This window comes from Sorex fumeus, unplaced genomic scaffold (genome assembly GCF_029834395.1).
Source record: "Sorex fumeus unplaced genomic scaffold, SorFum_2.1 ptg000039l, whole genome shotgun sequence".
NCBI classification, from domain to species: domain Eukaryota; kingdom Metazoa; phylum Chordata; class Mammalia; order Eulipotyphla; family Soricidae; genus Sorex; species Sorex fumeus.
The window spans coordinates 13,179,112-13,189,582 of NW_026606096.1; the positions used below are offsets into that span (position 1 = coordinate 13,179,112).

The 10,471-nt window shown below is 42.8% G+C and overlaps 1 pseudogene; it reads right to left on the reverse strand.

The window, feature by feature from the left end:
* Positions 1–7,527: 7,527 nt before the first annotated feature.
* Positions 7,528–8,795, reverse strand: LOC130028435 (TAR DNA-binding protein 43-like; annotated as a pseudogene).
* Between the last annotated feature and the right edge of the window lie 1,676 nt (positions 8,796–10,471).

Below are 10,471 nucleotides of genomic sequence, written 5' to 3' on the forward strand. Positions count from 1 at the left end.
AATATTTATGTATTTAATTGATGATGACTAGAAGGGAAGAAGAGATGGAATAAGTGGTGTGGAGATGGATATAATTCCTCCTTTGGTGGTTTGCATGCTGTACTATATACATTTGTCAAATTACATACTTGCATCTGTAACAAAGAATGTTATAAACATATCACCTCAGTTAAATATTGAAGAGTTTGAAAAGATGAAACCTGCATTAGAAAGCGAGGTGGTTGAGACACCTTTAAGAGTTAATTTCAATTTCTAAAGTAGAAACCTAATATGAAAAATAATAAAGTAGAAATGAAAAGTAAAGAAAGGTGAATTACTTGGATTGTTTTTTTATGGTCTAAAATGGGTCTAATTTAGGAAATTAATGGAGTAACAAAACAAACCTGTGTTTCTGGATGGCAAGACAACTGATTGGAAAAATCATTTTCAGAGAAAAGCCTGGAAGTAAAAATTGGAGATCTAAGTATTGCTAGTCAAATAAAAATTTAGACAAATTGAAAAAAATATGGATTATGCTTGAATCTTTTTTGATCCCATGCCCTGCAAAGCATCTTTGGTGTTTCATCTTTTTATTTTATTTCTTTTTTTTTCCATTTTTTAAAATTTTCATTAGTTAAACACAATGAGGTACAGTTGTAGATTTAAAATTTTTTGTGCTTGGATTTCAATTATACAATGATCAAATACCCCTCCCTCCACCAGTGCCCATTTTCCACCCCAATGGATAATATCCCTCCCACCCCCATCCCCATCCCACCCTGCCTCTGTAGCAGGGCATTCCCTTTTGTTCTCTCTCTCCTCTTGGGTGTTGTGTTCTGCAAAAGAGGCATTGAGTGGCAAATATGTTCAGTCCAGAGTCTACTTTCAACAAGCATCTCCCCTCCTGGGAAGATCCTCCAAACACCCTTTATTTGGTGCTCCCTTCTCTATCTGAGCTGCCCTTTTCCTAGAATGCCCAGCTGGCCTCTAAGCTATGGAGTAATCCTCCTGGTGCTGATCTCAGCTATTCTTGGGTATTAATCTCATATTTTGTTACTTTATATTCCCCAGACAAATGCAATCTTTCTATGTCCATCCCTCTGTTTTTGACTCATTTTGCTTAACATGATACTTTCCATGTTGTACCACTTGTATGTAAATTTCATGACTTCATCTTTTCTAACAGCTACATAGTACTCCACTGTGTAGATGTACCAGAGTTTCTTTAAACAGTCATCTGTTCTTGGGCACTCAGGTTTCTTCCAGTTTCTGGCTATAGTAAGGAGTGCTGCAATGAACAAACAAGTGCAGATGTCACTTCGACTATACATTTTTGCCTCTCTGGGATATATTCCCAGGAGTGGTATTGCTGGCTCAAATGGGAGCTCAATTTCTAATTTTTTGAGAATCGTCCATATTGTTTTCCAAAAGGGCTGAACCAGTCCGCATTCCCACCAAAAGTGAAGGAGTGTTCCTTTCTCGCCACATCCACGCCAGCATCAGTTGCTTTTGTTCCTTTGAATGTGGGCCAGTCTCTGAGGTGTGAGATGGTATCTCATTGTGGTTTTGATCTGCATCTCCCTTGATTAATGATGTAGAACGTTTTATCATGTGCTTTTTTGCCATTCTGATTTCTTCTTTGAGAAAGTTTCTGTTCATTTCATTGCCCCATTTTTTGATGGGGTTGGATGTTTTCCCAGGACCCGGCTTGCTCGCATGGTTGTCTTTCATCTAGTGTTCTGCTAATCCTATTCTGGATGACTTCAGATCAACACACTCATGTTATTCAATAAACTCCTGTCTTCACTGAGCTTTTTCCCTTCTGCCTTAGTACTTAGTTCTTCTTCTTCTTCTTTTTTAAATCCTCCTAATCTATTTCATTGCCTTTTCTGTATAATCCAAGTATCTTAAAATGAAAAGAAAATGAATTTCTCATGAGATGTCTGGCACTGGAACAAAGTGTATTTTTTTTAGAAGACCAACAGTTATATAAATAAAAATATCAAACAGAAATTCAGTATCAGAATCGATAATTCAATAATTTCTCCTTTACTGCCTTGACAATTTCTAGTGACTGCTTGAAGATATTTATGATGCTTTTATCTCAGAAATCATTGAATCAAATTTGGGATAAATCCTGCAGCTGAAATGTGCTCAGTCTAGCTGCCAATCACATATCTGTCAGACACATGAGTGATATGGATAATGTTTGTCATGAATGGTGCATCCCCACTGACTAATACCAGTCAAGTAAGCCCCTTTCTCATATTTCTCTCTAGGACCAGGAGGCCACTAAGGCAATTAATTACAGCCTACACAGCAATGTAAAAGCCAGGAACTTTGACAATAAAAACCATTTCAGCAGTATATCCCTTGTTTTCTGGAATAGTCAATGGAAGTGAAATTAAAAGGAAATGAAAATAACATGTTAAGGGTGTTGAAGCAATAGTACAGCGGGGTAGGGCGTTTACCTTGGATGCGGCTAACCTGGGTTCGATTTCTGGCATCCCATTTGGTCCCCGGAGCACCACCAGGAGTAACTCCTGAGTGCAAAGCCAGGAGTAACCCCTGAGCATCGCTGGGTAAGAACCAAAAAGGAACAAAAAAAAAAAAAGAAAAGAAAATGACATGCTCAGGATTTGCCCTTAAACAATTAAAGATCACTTGGTCGACAAGCCTTTATATTAGTCGTTATTTTTTTATTTTCATTTTTATATCAAAGTCTTTAACAATAATATGGTGAATTGGCTACTCAGTTGTAATTTTTCTATTATTTTATCACCTGTAAAGAAGTTTAGGTAATCAACTATTTTCATCAACCTCATTTGAGACTAAGAACTCCCTTTTGTTGACTGATTAATGGCAGTGTATGAAGAGATGATTAGCTGTAGTTGGGCAGTGGTTCTGTATCTCCCTCACATTCTAGTTTTATATACTCTGCTGTGGCCCCTACTACCATTCGCTCCACACTGATTGAGGCCAGTGATTAGTGGCAGAGAATAGGAGCTGACTTCCCACAGCCAAGCACCACTCCTAACCATGCCCTTACCCTTCACCCTCTGACTTTCCACAGCCAAGCAGCACTCCTCACCGGGCCCTTACTCTTCACCCTCTCTCTTTCTTTCATCTCAGTCCAGCGCCAACTCTACGACTTCCTCCCCTTCACCCACCTTTCCTGATGAGGCTGAGATCTGCTCCCCCTGAAACAAGAACAAAATTTCATTCTTAGTCTTCTTAAGTGGAGGTTTCTCTGCATCTCTCTGCATTTTTAAGATGGTTGTTGGGGTTGATTTGCTGTCCAAACATCAATTCTTTTCCCATTCTTTGCCAGCTGGCTATGCTACTCTCATCTCCTGCTCACGGCTGTTATGTGGTGGTTTGGAAACAGCCTTACTCACTGGACTGGACTATCAAAACTGTGGCATGGTTTTGCTCTCCAGCATCTGCTATCATCAATAAAACTTCATTATCCTTGTCGTTGACTCACCTAATATCCTAGACTTTTGGTTTTGTGATCTCTACTCTACCTTAGCAATCTGATACCTGTGTCATTTCCTTTCTCCAAATGCTGGATCTGCTGAAATAATCAACGCAGACATTCCCTCTCTGACAAATCTTTTGGTCTTTTTGGTTTGCTGGTTCAAAGACTTCCAACAACCCTGTGCTGTGACAGTACCTGATCTTCCTGTCCAAATTTGTACCTGTCCTCTTCTGTCCATCAGCTTCCTCCTGTCCTTCTCCTCTCTCCTTGATACCTAATTTTATTCATTCTCTAAAATTTTGACTCTTTAATTGAAACTTTTTGTATATCCATGATGTTATGATGTTATATGAACCCAACCATTCTCCTTTCTAGCTTGGGCATAAGCATAACATTATGCAATTGAAAATTGCACTGACAAAGATAGTTGGAAATGATCACTCTAAGAACTGCTGGCTGAAAATAGGTAAAAGAACAAATAGGATAACCTCTCAGTATCTGTGTTTCAAACCATAATACCCAAAAGTGGGGAGGGGGATAGATGGGGGGGGAACAGACAGAGACAGAAAGAGATGGGGAAAAACAGGCAAAGCGAGAAAGAAGGAAATTGCCAGCTGTAGAGAGAGGCTTGTGGGGGAAGAGTGACGGGAGGGAAACTAGGGACACAGGTGGTGGGAAATGTACACTGGTGGTGGGATTGGTGTTGGAACACTGTTTGACTGAAATCTGACCATAAATGGCTTTTCAACTCTTTATCTCTTGGTGATTCAATTAAAGAAAGAAGAAAAGAAAATGCATAACTAGACAGGTTGTTATTATGAAAAAAATCAAGGCACTGATTCCAACTGTCATTGAACACTTGCCAGAGACCTTATCAACGTTGTTTGGTTGTTATTTGTTTTTATTTTGGGGCATCACCTGGGTATGCTCAGGCCACTCCAGGCTCCGTGCTCAGAGATCACTGTGCTTGGGTGATGATATGTGGTGCTGTGAGCAAACCAGGATCAGCAGTGTGCCAGGCAGGCGCCTACCCTATACAGTCTCAAGCTTTTAATCCAAGTTTTAAAAGTTAAATTCTGCTGTTCTACTTTAGTGATTGTGAAATCCATTCGTTTTTCCCCTGTGTCTTTTTCAGGAGGTGGTCTGGCCTCCCAGCTCAAAGCTGTAAAACTTTGACATCTTTCAACCTAAAGAAACTGTCTGGAGCTAAACCCACCCACCCTATCCTCTCCAACCCAATGTTTCATCAAAGGCATAGTTCTTTTGTCTGTGTCAGCTGCTTCCCCTTCCTCAGGTAGCCTTACTCAGATATCTCTAGGCATTATTTGTCAGTGTTCTTTGTCAACCATATCTTCTCTACTTGGTCTATAGACTCTTTTAAAGGCTCTGTCATATCAGTTCTTTAATTGCACTTTCACTACATTCTCTTTCTAGACAACCTCCTCTCCTTTCTATCTGTGTTATGATATCTGTGTGATGATAACTACCAAGACATTATGGGAAATTATTCCTCCTCCATCCAAGGTGAAACAGTATATCTAACTTTTACCCAGACCTAACTTGCATAATTTAGGGTCACCTCAACCATATGTGAAACATGTAATCGTTTTCATCCCCTCACATATCAATTAAAGTTTCAACTTCTGTATTTTTATGGATTTGAAACCACAAACCACCTAATTGTCTCAAACCAAGAATCTGGTGGTTACCTTCACCTTCTAGTTGTCCTTCACCCATTCTAAATAAATCATATGCAAAGTCTTATTCATTACTCTTTGGTATCTCAAATTACAGTCTTATCTTTATTTCGGTTAGTCTTTGGTCCAACTACTATTACAAATCTTTGAGATAACTTGAGAATATTAGTGGGCTTATTACGTACACTTTTTCTTCTTTCTTTCTTTCTTTCTTTCTTTCTTTCTTTCTTTCTTTCTTTCTTTCTTTCTGCCTTCTTTGGCTGAGGAATAGAAAAAAAGAAAGTGGCTTACATATAATGTGAAAAATTCACTGAGACTCCTAGATGTAATCAATGTCTCAATTAAAATTTAGAACATTTCTATTATTCAGAAAGTTCTTTTGTATGCTTTTCTAGTCATTCTTTGCCCAAATAATCCTAGACTGGAGCAAGTAGCCTGGGTTATTATACCATAATCTGTTTTGCATTTTTATGTATTTCTAATTACAAAGTATGCTGCCTTGTGTCCAGTATAAGGTTTATAGAATCCCAGGGGCTGGAGCTATATAGTGCAGCTGCCCAGGGTTCAATTTCCAGGACTCCATGTGGTCACCAAGTCACCACCAGGAGTGGTCCCTGAGCACAGAGCTAGAAGTAAGCTCTGAGCCCCAACACTAAAATGAAAGAAAAGAACATAAAAGTATTTATAGAATTCCATGAATAATTCTTTTGTATCAGGGAGAAGCATTCTATTACAGGGATTTATCACAATTTGTACACTAACCAGTGGATAAATGTTTGGATGAGTTCCAGTTTCTCTAAAGCTGATGTGTATTTTTATACAGTTTGTGTATACATATGCTGTCATATCTTCTAGGGAGAAATACAAATGGAGTTGCTAAGTATGTATGTACATTTAATTTTCTAAGGAATTTGCCACCATCACATTTGCTGCCTATTTATGAGGATTCCAGTGGCTTGCATTCTCACCAACTATAAAATTATTGGACTTTTAGATTTTAACCTTGAACACTTTTTTATTTAAATCAGTTTTATTTCAGAATTTCCAACATTGGCAACTCTTATAAAAGCATCCAAGCACAGGGTACAAGACCGCCAACCGCATCCTCGGGGTGGGCAGGCCCCAGGATCGCTCCCCCCCCCCCCCCCCCCACTGGCGACTCCGCTCCGAGACTCCTGTACAGCACGTAAGCTCAGCTCACCAGCGCCAGGCCACATGACCACACCAACAGATCAGGAGCAGGAGAGGACACACACCATACAGCATTCACAGCAGTTGACAAGGGGGCGGGGCATACCAGTATCGTGTCACTAACACATTCAGCTAACGTTGGTTTGCTAAGAGCAAGACTCACTTCAAGTCTTCCAACAGACGTGTATGTCCTTTGAATGCAAGAAACATTCGTACGTATGTTATCTGCTACCATGGCTCTCCGCACACTCTCGCACCAAAGCCACAGGTTGAGAGACACATCTCGCCCAGTTAAAGAATCTCCATTATGCACCACCAAGTCTCTGCACACGCTCTCCTGTCCTCGCTCATACCAGCGTCTCATGCCCCGGCACCACCATCAATCCCACACAAGGTTTCAGAAGTTCAGACAGCCTTCTGGTTCACAGCACAGCCTTGCCGTCACAGCGTTGATCCGACTCCAGGAAAGAAAGAGTAGCAGATAAAAATGGGACACCCACCGTCAGAGACGAAGCCCGTCGGCGTGGGGACGAGCTCTTGCGTGCGTGGGCAAAGCAGCGGACGGAGCCCGATGGCGCAGTGAGTACAGCACTCCTGTCAGTGAGTGCTTCTTCCACAGACATTTGAAATGAGATGAACTGCAGAGATTAAATGAAGGCTTCATATCGTACTCTCGCATATGAGGGGAGACAAGCGTTAAGAAATTGAACAGAAAGAAAAGAACCAAACATTGCAACACCACGATCTCCAGGGACCTTCCTACGGAGAAAATCTGTATGGTGGGGTTCAAATTAAAATGAGGAGGAAAGACTGCAGCTCTAACCAATGGGTTCCACTTTGAACATGCAAATAATTCAGGTGACAAGTCCAGGGATAAAATAATTACAGGAGAAGCCTCTTGATAGCAATTGTGGTGTTGGTTTACCTGTCAGGCTAACAGCAGTTCACTTTCAAACACTCAAGAGTTCAACCCGTTATGTAACAAAACTTAGAAAATTCCTTTAGCTTTTCTTCTTTTTCTAAATGAAAGATGTCAAAAATACTCCTGAATATACTCCACACTGAAAAAAAAACAATTTTGAAAATTCTTAGTGCGTATGTATCTTACAATATATTTACGATGAGTTTAGAAAAATTTGAATTCCCACCAGTCTCTAGCGTCTAACTGACCAGCCCAGCCTACATGCCCCAGCCCGACGACTTCGAGTCCATGCTGGAGCTGAAGTCCATGCATTGAAGCCGCTACCGGAGCCCGCATTGGAGGCCGACCCCCACCCGATGGCGGCGCCTGAGTTGGAGCCGCTGTACGGGTTGTTCCCGGAGCCGAAGGCCTGGTTGGGCTCCCTCTGCATGTTGCCCTGGCTCAAGTTGTTCCCTGACGGGCCCGACTGGTTCTGCTGACTGGCCAGCATCCCCATCATGCCCCAGCTGCTCTGCAAGGCGGCCTGGGCCGTGGCCCTCATGGTCGGGTGGATGCTGAAGGCGCCGAAGTTCATCCCGCCCCCCATGTTGCTGCTCTGCTTGTGGCCCAGCCCCGCCCCGCCGCCCCGGCTGTTCCCGAACCCGCCCTGGTTCCCAAAGCCACCCTGATTACCACCAAATCTTCTACTTCTCTCTAACTGCCTATTGCTATTGTGCTTGGGCTCCACATTGCAGATATGCACGCAGAGGATGCCTTTGATGATCAGGTCCTCGCCACACAGGGACTGGGCCACCTGATCATCTGCAAATGTGACGAAGGCAAACGCCCCCCCCCCCCCAAGGGCTTGGGGATGAACACATCGACCACCTCCCCGTACTGGCAGAAGACCTGCCGCAGCTCGTCGGCAGTCAGGTCCTGGGTGCAGCGGCCCACAGACACCTTCCTGCTCCTCAGAGGCTCATCCGGGCTTTGCTTAGAATTTGGAAGTTTGCAGTCACACCACCGTCCATCAATCATGTGTCGCTGGGACATCACCTTCACTTGGGTCTCATACTCCGTGAACCTCACAAAGCCAAACCCTCTTTTGGTGACCAGTCTTGATATCTTTTTTTTTACCTGGACCATGAGGACCTCCCCGAAGGTGCTGAAATACTCCTTGAGGTCCTGCTCGGTGGTCTTCCAGGGCAGGCCGAGCACGATGGGGTCAGACGTCTTCTGCACGGCCCTTTTCACCTTCACCTCCGACGAAGCATCAGACTACTCCATGTTCCTTTTGTCATCTTTGGGGTAGTTGACCACGTAGTCCCGGTTGCCCCAGCCCACGTCGGGCGCGTGCAGGATGCCCTCCACCAGGCGCGCGCACGCCACGCATGCACTGCGACACGGGGTTCCGGTAGCGCAGGCTGCAGGCGCCCGGGAACTGCGCCGTGACCGTGGACAGCAGCACGGTGCCATCGTCCTCCGACGGGATCTCGACGGGCTCGTCGTTCTCGTCCTCCTCCGTGACTCGGATGTACTCGGTCATCTTCGCCCGCTCGGTGTCCGCTAGGTCGCTCGAAACCCACGAGGCGGCGCACGCAACGACAGCGCCCACGACCGCTCGCTCTCGGCTCGCACTAACCTTGAACACTTTGATGTATTTATTATTCATGTATTTCTATATTCTTCGTGACATCATATTCAAGTATTCAAGTATTTTACACATTCTTAAATCGAGCTCTTTGGGTTCACCAATGTCTTCTATTTTGCATAATTTTTAAATTGGATTTAATTGAAATGTCATCTTGTTGTGGGACTAGACATCTATGTGCTTTTGAATACATTAGAAAGGAATTGGTGGGACCAGAGAGATAGACAGCAGGTAAGGCACCCTACTTGCACACGGTCAACTCAGGTTCAATCTCTAGCACCCTATATATTTCCCTGAGCCCTGTTAGGAGTGATCCCTTAGCCCAGAGCTAGGAGTAACCCCTGAACAGAGCTGGGTGTGGCATCCCACCTCAATTAAAAAAAATTGAAAAGGAAAGCAATTGGCAAGAACTAGGCTTAGAATTTAGAAAAGAAAAACATTCACTGAGGAGTTAAAAATACCCCCCCCCCAACAAAAAGAATTAGAACGATATGTTTTGCTGACTGGATTTGGAAGAGATTGATAAGAAAGAAATTGACTTTGATGCCGTAGAGAAAAGAGATGAGAGTGACTTCTTAAGTTTCCTTTCTGTCATTTTTTTTATAGCCATTTACCCTGATTTACTTTACTGTTTGGACTGATTTTCTTCAATCAACCCAAAGCAGCTGCTTACTTTAGAAAGCAGAATATGTGGGAAAACATTTCAGTTCCATCATGCAATTAGTAATGACAACAAATCCAGCACTTCTGTCAGGTATGATCCAATGCTGAGGTAAGCTAGCATATGAGCACACTAAACAGAAATGATGGCCACTCAATACCTCGGTTGCAAATCACAATACCCAAAAGGAGAGAGAGAACAAAAGGGAAAGCCCTGTCACAGAGGCAGGGTGGAGAGGGGGAGGGGGTGGGAAGGTGGGAGGGGTACTGGGATCATTGGTGGTGGAGAATGGGCACTGGTGGAGGGATGGGTAACCGATCATTGTATGACTGAAATGCAAAAATGAACGTTTATAAGTATGTAACAGTATCTCATGGTGATTCACTAATAATAATAATAATAATAATAATAATAATAATAATGAAATGGCTTCTTCTTCCTGGGTCTCCTGTGCTCATTTCAAGAACAGTATATTTTTCAGGTCTTAAAGTTTGAATAGCGGGATGTCAAGTGACCAAGTGAAAGAATTTCATGAGTGCTCCATGAAATTCTTTATGACATCCCTGCTGAGAATGGTGTCTATTGTTTTCCAAACATGCTGTCTCCTTCACTTTCTTCATTTCATACCATTTTCATCCTCAGTATGAAGAGGATCTTTTGGTAACTTGGAATTATGCTATGGAGTGATCCTAGTCAGCAAGAAAGGTTGAGTTCGCCCCCCCCGTGCCCCTCCCAGCCCCCCTCACCATCCATTTTATATAGGAGCTCCCTTTTTTAAAAAAATTAATTAATTAATTGATTAAGTTTTATTTTTTAATGAATCACCATGAGATACAGTTAGACTTACAAACTTTTGTGCTTATGTTTCAGTCATACAAAGATCGAGTACCCATCCCTCCACCAAGTGCCC